We start from the raw sequence: 9,122 nt of genomic DNA, 5'->3' as shown, positions 1-9,122 counted from the left end.
ATTTGGTTATTTGAAATTTGATAGAGAAAGGGAGAAAACCAAGACGGGGCGGGGGGGAGGGTAGTGGGTACTTAGACATGTGAAAGGGTATCAATGTATGTAAATTAATGCACCTTCTATCTGGCAAATATCTTGTAACCCTTTTATTAATTACAATAAAAATATAAAAAATACATACTTTGGGTGTCAGGATAAGTAAGTAAATGAATGAATGTATAATAAATAAATTAATTTTAAAAAAAAGAAAGAAACAGGCTCAGTGACAGCGGCTTATGCCTGCACTCTAGCTACTATGGAGTCTGAGATCTCAAGGAGATTCAAAGGCAGCCTGAGGTGGAAATTCTGTGAGAGTTACATGTCCAAGTATCCACCAAGTGCCATAGGAACGTGTGTCTCATGCAGTATAGTACTAACCTGAGACAGGAAAGCTGAGGGGACTCTAGCCAAAAGAACTTACCCCTGGCAATGTTTGTGTTCCCTTAGGATGACTTTCCCCTGGCCTTCCCTTTTGAGACCAAGCATACTCCTTATGTTTCCTCCTGATTAGTGTGTCATCACATGTTTACACGAGTGTGGATTAGCCAGAGAGTCAACGAATATGAGTACACATCTCTGATTTTTGTTTGTCATTCATTTAGTATGCATGCACGTGATTATTGACAAAGCATACTTAATAGCTCTATGCTAAAAAAAAGGCACATGGAATAGGCAAACATAGGGTCAGGTGAATTACTTAAAGAATTATTAACCACACATACACACAAGTACACACACACACACACACACATACACACACACACACACACACACGGAGAGGAGAGCCGTTAATGACCAGGAAATTTCCATATGTTCAGCTCCCCAGACTCTCACTGCCCTGAACCTCCCCATGTCACCTGTTGGGTCCAGTAACAACATCTCCAGAAGTGTCCACGGGCAGGCCTGGCCTTGTTTGGGCACACGTGGGCCAAGCACCCTCTGCGCTCTTCTATGGGACCTGAGCCTCTCCCATTTGAGAAAAATCAGGCAAAATCACCTGAACGTCTGCTAGCCACACAAGTAAGCAGTTGGGGGCTTGTGTTGACTGTGGGTGCCGGGATACCAAGGTTCCAAGTTCCACTGTGAAGGAAGTGAGGTCATCTGTGGAGGTCCCTTCAGTTGAGCCCTTCCTTCTGACACACCCTCCCCAGATGACCCCTTTTCTCACCACTTGCTAGTCCTGAGCATGAACTCATCCATTCACTGTTCTAGCAACTGTTCAATACTACTCTCCCCAGGTAGACCTGGGTGCAGCAGCCACACCACCTTAGAGGAGATACAGATGGGCTCTGTGCCTCCTGGTGCCCAGTCCTGTATCCCTTTAACCACAATTTCCAATGTTCTAAGCTGGTGACTTTAAAGAGAAAGAACAGGGAAATGGAAATTTGAGGAACCATAAAGATTGTATGGGATGCCCAGTGGACAGGCCTCAGGGCTAAACTCCACCATGTCCCAAGCTGCAAACAGGAAAGCACTGAGGCTCAGCCCAATATGTTCTGGCCCCTGACACAGAGTCTCTCAGTGTGCAATCACAAGCCCGTCCTCACAGGGCCCTGAGCATTGAGGCCTGGCTGAATCCTGTCTGTCTGATGGAGTTAGGAAAATTTGATTTCCTTCAAGTGTGTGGCTATCAGCAGTGGATTAGGGGAAACTACATTTCAGCTTGGAAAGGTGATGTCATTTGCAGGCCCTATGATATTCCTTGGACACCTGTCCCTTCATGTCCCCTCATCCACACTTACCTCTGTACTGGGATGTTCCTATTTATGCCTCCAGTGGAGCTTGGAAGACAGATATGAAGTGGTTAATGTTTGTGTTCTTTCCTGGTGCCAGTTGTGAGGCTTACATTCTGGTTCTGGGCACTGTCCTTGAGCTTCTTGGCTCCAGGCTGGTACTCTGTCACTTCAGCCACTCTTCCACTTTTGACCTTTGAGTGTCAGGAACTTTTCTTCTGGAGATGGCTTGGAACCTCAGTCTCCACATCTCAGCCCCTGAGAAGCTATTAATACAGTGGTTCCTCATTGGCGCCTGGTTTCTATAATGAATTTTCACTGTTGTGTATCACATCTCCTTTTCCTTTCAACTGCTGGACCCACTGTTGTCGTGACCTTCCTGACAGGCCAATATCTGAAGGTCCTTTCCCGGACTCTATGTCATAGACCTTTGCGTGGCCTGCCAAGGAAAATACAAGCAGTGATGATGTCCCTCAGTTGATGAGTGGATCAACAAGTTGTGGTATTTTTACACAATGGAATTCTATGCTGCTGTCAGAAAGAATGACATCGCCCCATTTGTTAGGAAATGGAAAGACTTAGAAAAAAATCATATTAAGTGAAGTAAGCCAGACTCAAAGGAACTTAGGCTCAATGGTTTCCCTCATTCGTCATAGTCAGTAGAAACCTTGGGCTCTACTAGCAGAGATCTGCAATAGAGCAAAATCTTGATACATAAGGCCATATAGTATGAAGCTAATTGAATGGACCTCCAGGATATCGAAACAAAAGCCATATAACGAATGATTGTTGTCCTTAATGTACTATGTTGTCTCTCATCTCCTTTGCTTTCCCTTGGTTATATCATATTGTTATAGTATCTCTCTTTGTTATCTGATATATTGAATTTATTTGTATTTGGTTATTTGAAATTTGATAGGGAAGGGGGGAAAACCAAGACGGCTGGGGGGTGAGGGGGAGGAGGGAAATGGGTACCAAGACTTGTGAAAGGGTATCAATGTATGTGAATTAATGCACCTTCTATCTGGCAAATATCATGTAACCCTTTTACTAATTACAATAAAAAATGCAAAAAAAGTAAGGATTTAAGCTAGGAAATGGGTATGTAAAGTTCCAGGAGAGACCTTGCCTCCATATCCTGAAGGGTTCAAGAATGAACACAAGTACAAAACAATAACAACTCCCTGTGGCTTGTGTTCTTTCATCACTTTAGTTCATGTTTTGTGACAGCCGTTGTTGCTGACACCCTGTATGCGCAGGGTAGGTAATTCGTAATTCAAGGCTATTTCCAGACACTTTTCTTCTGAAAACCCTTCTGAATCCTACACCTGGCTCTCCCACATTGCTAGTTTTTAAAGTCCTGGAGAGATAAAAGAAACCATGGTGGATCATTGTAGCGGTGCCTCTGACCTCTTCTCTGTGTGAACAAGTAGTGCTGCTAAATAAGCAGCACAGACATTGGAGTGCTTTTATAACTATGCTGGGAAACATAAGCTAGATCTGAACCTGAAAATGGAGTCATTTTCAAGATCCCTGAAAATGAAAGACCAACTCTAATTGAAGTAGCCTGATTGCATGCAAGTTTTGGCTACTATGCTCAACCTTCTTTCCAACAAGCTAAGCACACCATAAATTATTCATATGTGTCAATGAGATAGGCTGGTTGTCATGATGAGATTCTGGTTATGGGGCCATATCTAATTCATCCTCAATTTATTCTAACAATAGAGTACTCTTACCCTGATCAGGGCCTCATGTCCTTGGAAAGAATTTTCCCAGATATGGATAAAAAGCTGCCCTTCCCCCTGCCTGAGCCTCCTGATAGCACTATACACTTAGAACACAAGGTGGCATATAAAAACCCTTCCGGAACTTTATGGAGAAATTGCTGATTCCATCCCTTTGCAAGCCAGAAAGAATGGATGTTAGCTAAAGATCCAGTCCAGAGACCCCCAAGAAGGCAAGTGACTTAGCCCAAACCTCACTATTTTGAAGGACCAGACTTTGCAGGATCAGTCAAGTGTCAGTGCCTCATACCTGCACTCCTAGATACATGAAGTGAGGGGAGACACAGCTGAGTTCAAAGCCTACCTGAGAAAAACATCCTTGGGACTCTTTTATAATTAACTAACAAATAGCCTGTATAGTTCAAGAGGTAGAGTCCCAGCCATGGGCAGAAAAGCCTAGCAATTGATACTGCAAGGCCCTTGTATCAACACACACACACACACACACACACACACACACACACACACACACACACACTATTTTGCAAGACCCAAATAAGTCTTCTCACTATCAAATTCAAGTTCATTCCTTCAAATGGTTTGTTTCTAAACCAAAAGAAAATAGTGAACAATGAAACACCTTTTCTCACCTAATGAAATTTTACAAATGAATTTACTTCTTCCACCACCTGAGCACTCCTCCCCTCTGGTCTAGACAAATGACAGTGGAGTTACTCTGATTGTAAGAATTGTCCCTGAGGAACTACTGGGGAAGCACATGATTCCCAGGTAGTGGGGGGTGTGGAATAAACTGAACTAAGGGTCCCAGAACAATGCATCTGGTTTCTCTCTGCCTGGCCATAACTCATAGCTGCTAAGCCTGCCCTTGTCACTTCACGCAGAGCTTCGTTGATGCTGGGGTTCTTCCTGACTCCTATTTTACCAGTTCCACCCTGGACTACAGTCCACACACTTGGTCCCAGTCCTGGGAACACTTGAACTTGGCTGGCCATATGGTTTTCTGCCCTACTTCCTCTCTGTCTAATAGCTTGCCTTAGCTTCTCCTGCTGCCATAGAAATCTAACTGCATCTAACTGGTTTTCAATGTTAGCCCTTGGCCATGCATGGCTCAGCACTCCTTTGCAGGCAAGTAAATTTCTTATCTATTCACCACAGAGGTAGTCTAGCCATCCAGCCCATCTTAGTTTTCCTTGTAGCCTGCCTTTTATTGTTCTAAAAAAAACTGGAGCTCAAGGTCACCTTCACTGCAGTCCAACAAGAGTAGGAAAAGAAAACAATCCCAATTTTGCAGATGAAAATCTGAGGCCTCAAAGATCAGTGCTGAGAAATGACAGAGCTGGAATGCTGGCCCCGAAGCCTGTGTTCTTAGTTAAAATCCATATGACCACTGGTGACTGTTCCTGGAGCTTCCGTTAGAAAGCAAAAATGGGGGGCCAGTAGGTTAGCCTAGTGGTAGAGTGCTTGCCTAGCATGCACAAAGACCCAGGTTTGATTCCCCAGTATCACATACACAGACAAAAATCCAGAAGTAGGGGCCAGGAGTTTGGCCTAGTGGTAGAGTGCTTGCCTAGCATGCATGAAGACCCGGGTTCGATTCCTCGGTACCACATGCACAGAAAAAAGCCAGAAATGGTGCTGAGGCTCAAGTGGTAGAATTCTAACCTTGAGAAAGTCCAAGGACAATGCTCAAGCCCTGAGCTCAAGCCCACAACTGGCAAAAAAAAAAAAGGAAAAGAAAAGTTGACTCATTTGGGGCCCAGGAGTTTGGCCTAGCGGTTGAGTGCTTGCCTAACATGCACAAAGACACAGGTTCGATTCCTCAGTCCCACATACATAGAAAAAAAAAGCCAGAAATGGTGCTATGGCTCAAGTGGTAGAGCTCTGACTTTGAGAAAGCCCAAGGACAGTGCTCATGCCCTGAGCTGAAGCCCAGGACTGGCAAACAAAAACAAAAGCAGAAACCATCTGGCATCCAGTCTGCCCACTGCCCTTCCTCCTACTACAGAACTTCCCTTTCCTCCTCTGCCAGTCTAGACAGTGAGACTCTTATCTCCAATTAAACACTAAAAAGCCAGAAGTGGAGCCATAGCTCAAGTGGTAGAGTGCCAGCCTTAGTGAAAAAGTCAGGCCCTAAGTTCAAGCCCTAATATGTGTATACATATATATATACATATATATATACATACACATACAGGTACACTACATTCATACACACAGAGATCAATATTGGGTAATTTTACTTATGTGAGATAACTAGAATAATAAAACTCACAAGACAGAAGAAAAAATGGTTATGTTATCTGTCCCTGAAATAACATTGCCTAAGATTCCACCTCACTCCAGTTAGAATGGCCAGGATCAGGAAAACGAATAACAACAGATGCTGGAGGGGATGTGGCCAGGAGGGATCACTGCTACACTGTTGGAGGGAGTGCAAACTCATTCAACCACTATGGAAAGCAGTGTGGCAGTGCCTCAAAAGGATAAACATAGAACTCCCCTATGACCCAGCAATTCCACTACTTGGCATTTACCCAACCACCCAGAAACAAGGACATACTAAACCCACTAGCACAACAATGTTCATTGCAGCACTATTCACCATAGCAAAGATATGGAACCAACCTAGATGTCCCTCAGTTGATGAGTGGATCAACAAGTTGTGGTATTTGTACACAATGGAATTCTATGCTGCTGTCAGAAAGAATGACATCGCCCCATTTGTTAGGAAATGGAAAGACTTAGAAAAAATCATATTAAGTGAAGTACGCCAGACTCAAAGGAACTTAGGCTCAATGGTTTCCCTCATTTGTCATAATCAGTAGAAACCTTGGGCTCTACTAGCAGAGATCTGCAATAGAGCAAAATCTTGATACATAAGGCCATATAATGTGAAGCTAATTGAAAGGACCTCCAGGATAGTGAAACAAAAGCCATATAATGAATGATTGTTGTCCTTAATGTACTATGTTGTCTCTCATTTCATTTGCTGTCCCTTGGTTATCTCATATTGGTATAGTATCTCACTTTGTTATCTGATATATTGAATTTATTTGTATTTGGATATTTGAAATTTGATAGGGAAGGAGGGAAAACCAAGACGGGTGGGGGGTGTGGGCTGGGAGCATAGCCTAGTGGCAGAGTGCTTGCCTAGCATGCACAAAGCCCTGGGTTTGATTCCCTAGTACCATATACTCAGAAAAAGCCGGAAATGGCACTGTGGCTCAAGTGGCAGAGTGTCATAGCTTATGACAATGAATATACTCCTTATGAGTATATTCAAACTTGTCATCTTAATGTAAATAAGGCTTCGTGTTTACCTATCAAAACATTGAAATTGATCAATGACTTGCTGTGACTTGCAGAGTTCTGTAATTAACCACTTCATAACTTAATATAAAATTTCTGTTTAGTGTTTGCTTTTAACCTTTAGTGTTTGATTTTCTGCCTGCTCCACAACCCCCAGATATCTCCCAGATTCTTGAGCACTCACAACAAACACTTAGAAACCGGTCCTATGTACTCTCCACAGACTCAGGAAATGCTTTGTTCTTTGGATGAACAGCACATCATCTTAAAGGAAATGACACTGGGCATTTTTACACAGAACTTATAAAGCTTCAGAGAAAAGCTTAAAGAAGTTGTTTGTTCTGGATCTTTTCCTAAAAGGTTTTTTGTTTTATTCTCCCCACCCCCAATTTTAAGGTTTTCACATAAAATCCACAACTAGACAACAAAGATCACTAAGGGGCTTAAGGAGAACCTAAATGTTTTCTTGAACAAAAGTGGAACTATCTTTTATTTTAACTCATCATCTCATAAACAGAAATGTCCAGGCTATGGCTTTTAAAACATCCGTCCCTTAGTGACTTGCTTTGCTTCTATTTTAATGTGTCGGAATTAATCTTGGACAAAATGAGCACGTTTGGGTCATTTAAATAGCATTCTCTAAGTTGTGAAAACTAGCACATGTATTTGAATCTTCAATTCATGGTAGTTAATTCTTTAGTAAACATACTTTTGAAAATGTTTAAGGACATTTACCTATGCAAATTCATCATCACAACTCAGGACCCCATCTGAAATGGCTTGGATTATACATAAACTCACTATAAAGTAATGAAAAGTAATAATGATGGTAATAAAACTAGATGAGGTTTAAAAAAATAATGGCTATTTCAATTAGAACAAACACACATGGCTGTAATCCTAGCTACCCAAGAGGTTGAGATTAGAGGACCATGGTTCGAAGCCAGGGGGCAGAAAAATCTGTGAGATGCTTATCTTCAATTAACCACTCAAAAAATGAAAGTGGAGCTGTCACTCAAAGTGATAGAGCACTAGCATTGAGCAAAAAAGTCAGGAACAGCACCCAGGTCTTGAGTTCAAGCCCCATGACTGACAAAAACAAAAACTCTTTCCAAGGGGAAAAAGTGGGAGAAAAACATGGGAAGGGGTAACAATGTTCAAGAATGCACCTTGGGTTGGGAGTTTGGCTTACTGGTAGAGTGCTTGCCTAGCATGCACAAATACCCGGGTTCAATCCCTCAGTACCACATAAACATAGAAAAAAACATAAATGGGGCTGAGGCTCAAGTGGTAGAGCTTTAGCCTTGAGAAAGTCCAAGGACAGTGCTCAGGCCCTGAGCTCAAGGCCCAGGACTGGCAAAAAAAAAAAAAAAAAAAAAAAAAACAATGTACCCACTACCTGATGAATGTAACTGTATCCCCTCTATACATTACCTCAACTATATTAAGAAAAATCATTTCCACAGGTCAAGTATTTACCATAACATTTTTATAGTATTAATTCATTTCCCTTTAGAAATAAAGAGCATATAAGGTCTTTGAAATTCTACTAATATTTACACTCCTTGGATTTCAGTTCTATTAATATTTATTTATTTTTATTTATTTATTATTTATTTATTTATTTTTGCTAGTCCTGGGCTTGAGCTCAGGGCCTGAGCACTATCCTTGGACTTTCTCAAGGCTAGAGCTCTACCACTTGAGCCTCAGCACCACTTCCAGTTTTTTTGCCACAGGAGTCCCTGTGAGCAGACACCAGGCACAAGTAGCCTCAGTCCCCGCCCCGCCCCCGCCCCGCCCCCGCCCCGCCCCCGCGGAAGGCGCAAGGGGCGTGGCCCGGGGAAGGGGCGTGGTTTGGGAGTCCTGGGGTGGCGGAGCCCGGGCCGGCTCAGCAGTCCTGGCTGCAGCCTGCCCCCTTGGCTCCACGCCTCGCGCCCCCACGCCTAGGAGGTGGTCCGGGTGGAGGAGGGAGAGCAGGAGGGCCTCTGCGGGCGTCTGCTCCGCCCGCTGCCCCTTCTCCGTCGGGCCAGAGCCAAGGCCACAGCGACCCATGCCAGCATGCGGCCAGAGGGCAGGTAAGGACCCTGGCGGGGCCCCGCGGGCCAGGACTGCGGACCCAGCTCCGGCGGCGGCACTAGGCCCATGTGCCCTGCTCCGGGCAGGCGACTCCGCAATCGCCGCTCTCCACCGGCCCGGAGTCTGGAAGTTGGGGAGAAACTTCTCCCCTCCCCCGGCCCAGCGGGCGTGTGTCTTCTGCCTGCGCTACCTGCTCGCTGTGGCCCGGTCCCCGCCCCAC

This window comes from Megascapheus bottae, unplaced genomic scaffold (genome assembly GCF_031878675.1).
Source record: "Megascapheus bottae isolate mThoBot1 unplaced genomic scaffold, mThoBot2.hap1 HAP1_SCAFFOLD_81, whole genome shotgun sequence".
Taxonomy (NCBI): Eukaryota; Metazoa; Chordata; class Mammalia; order Rodentia; family Geomyidae; genus Megascapheus; species Megascapheus bottae.
Note: the sequence above shows the minus strand (reverse complement) of the source record.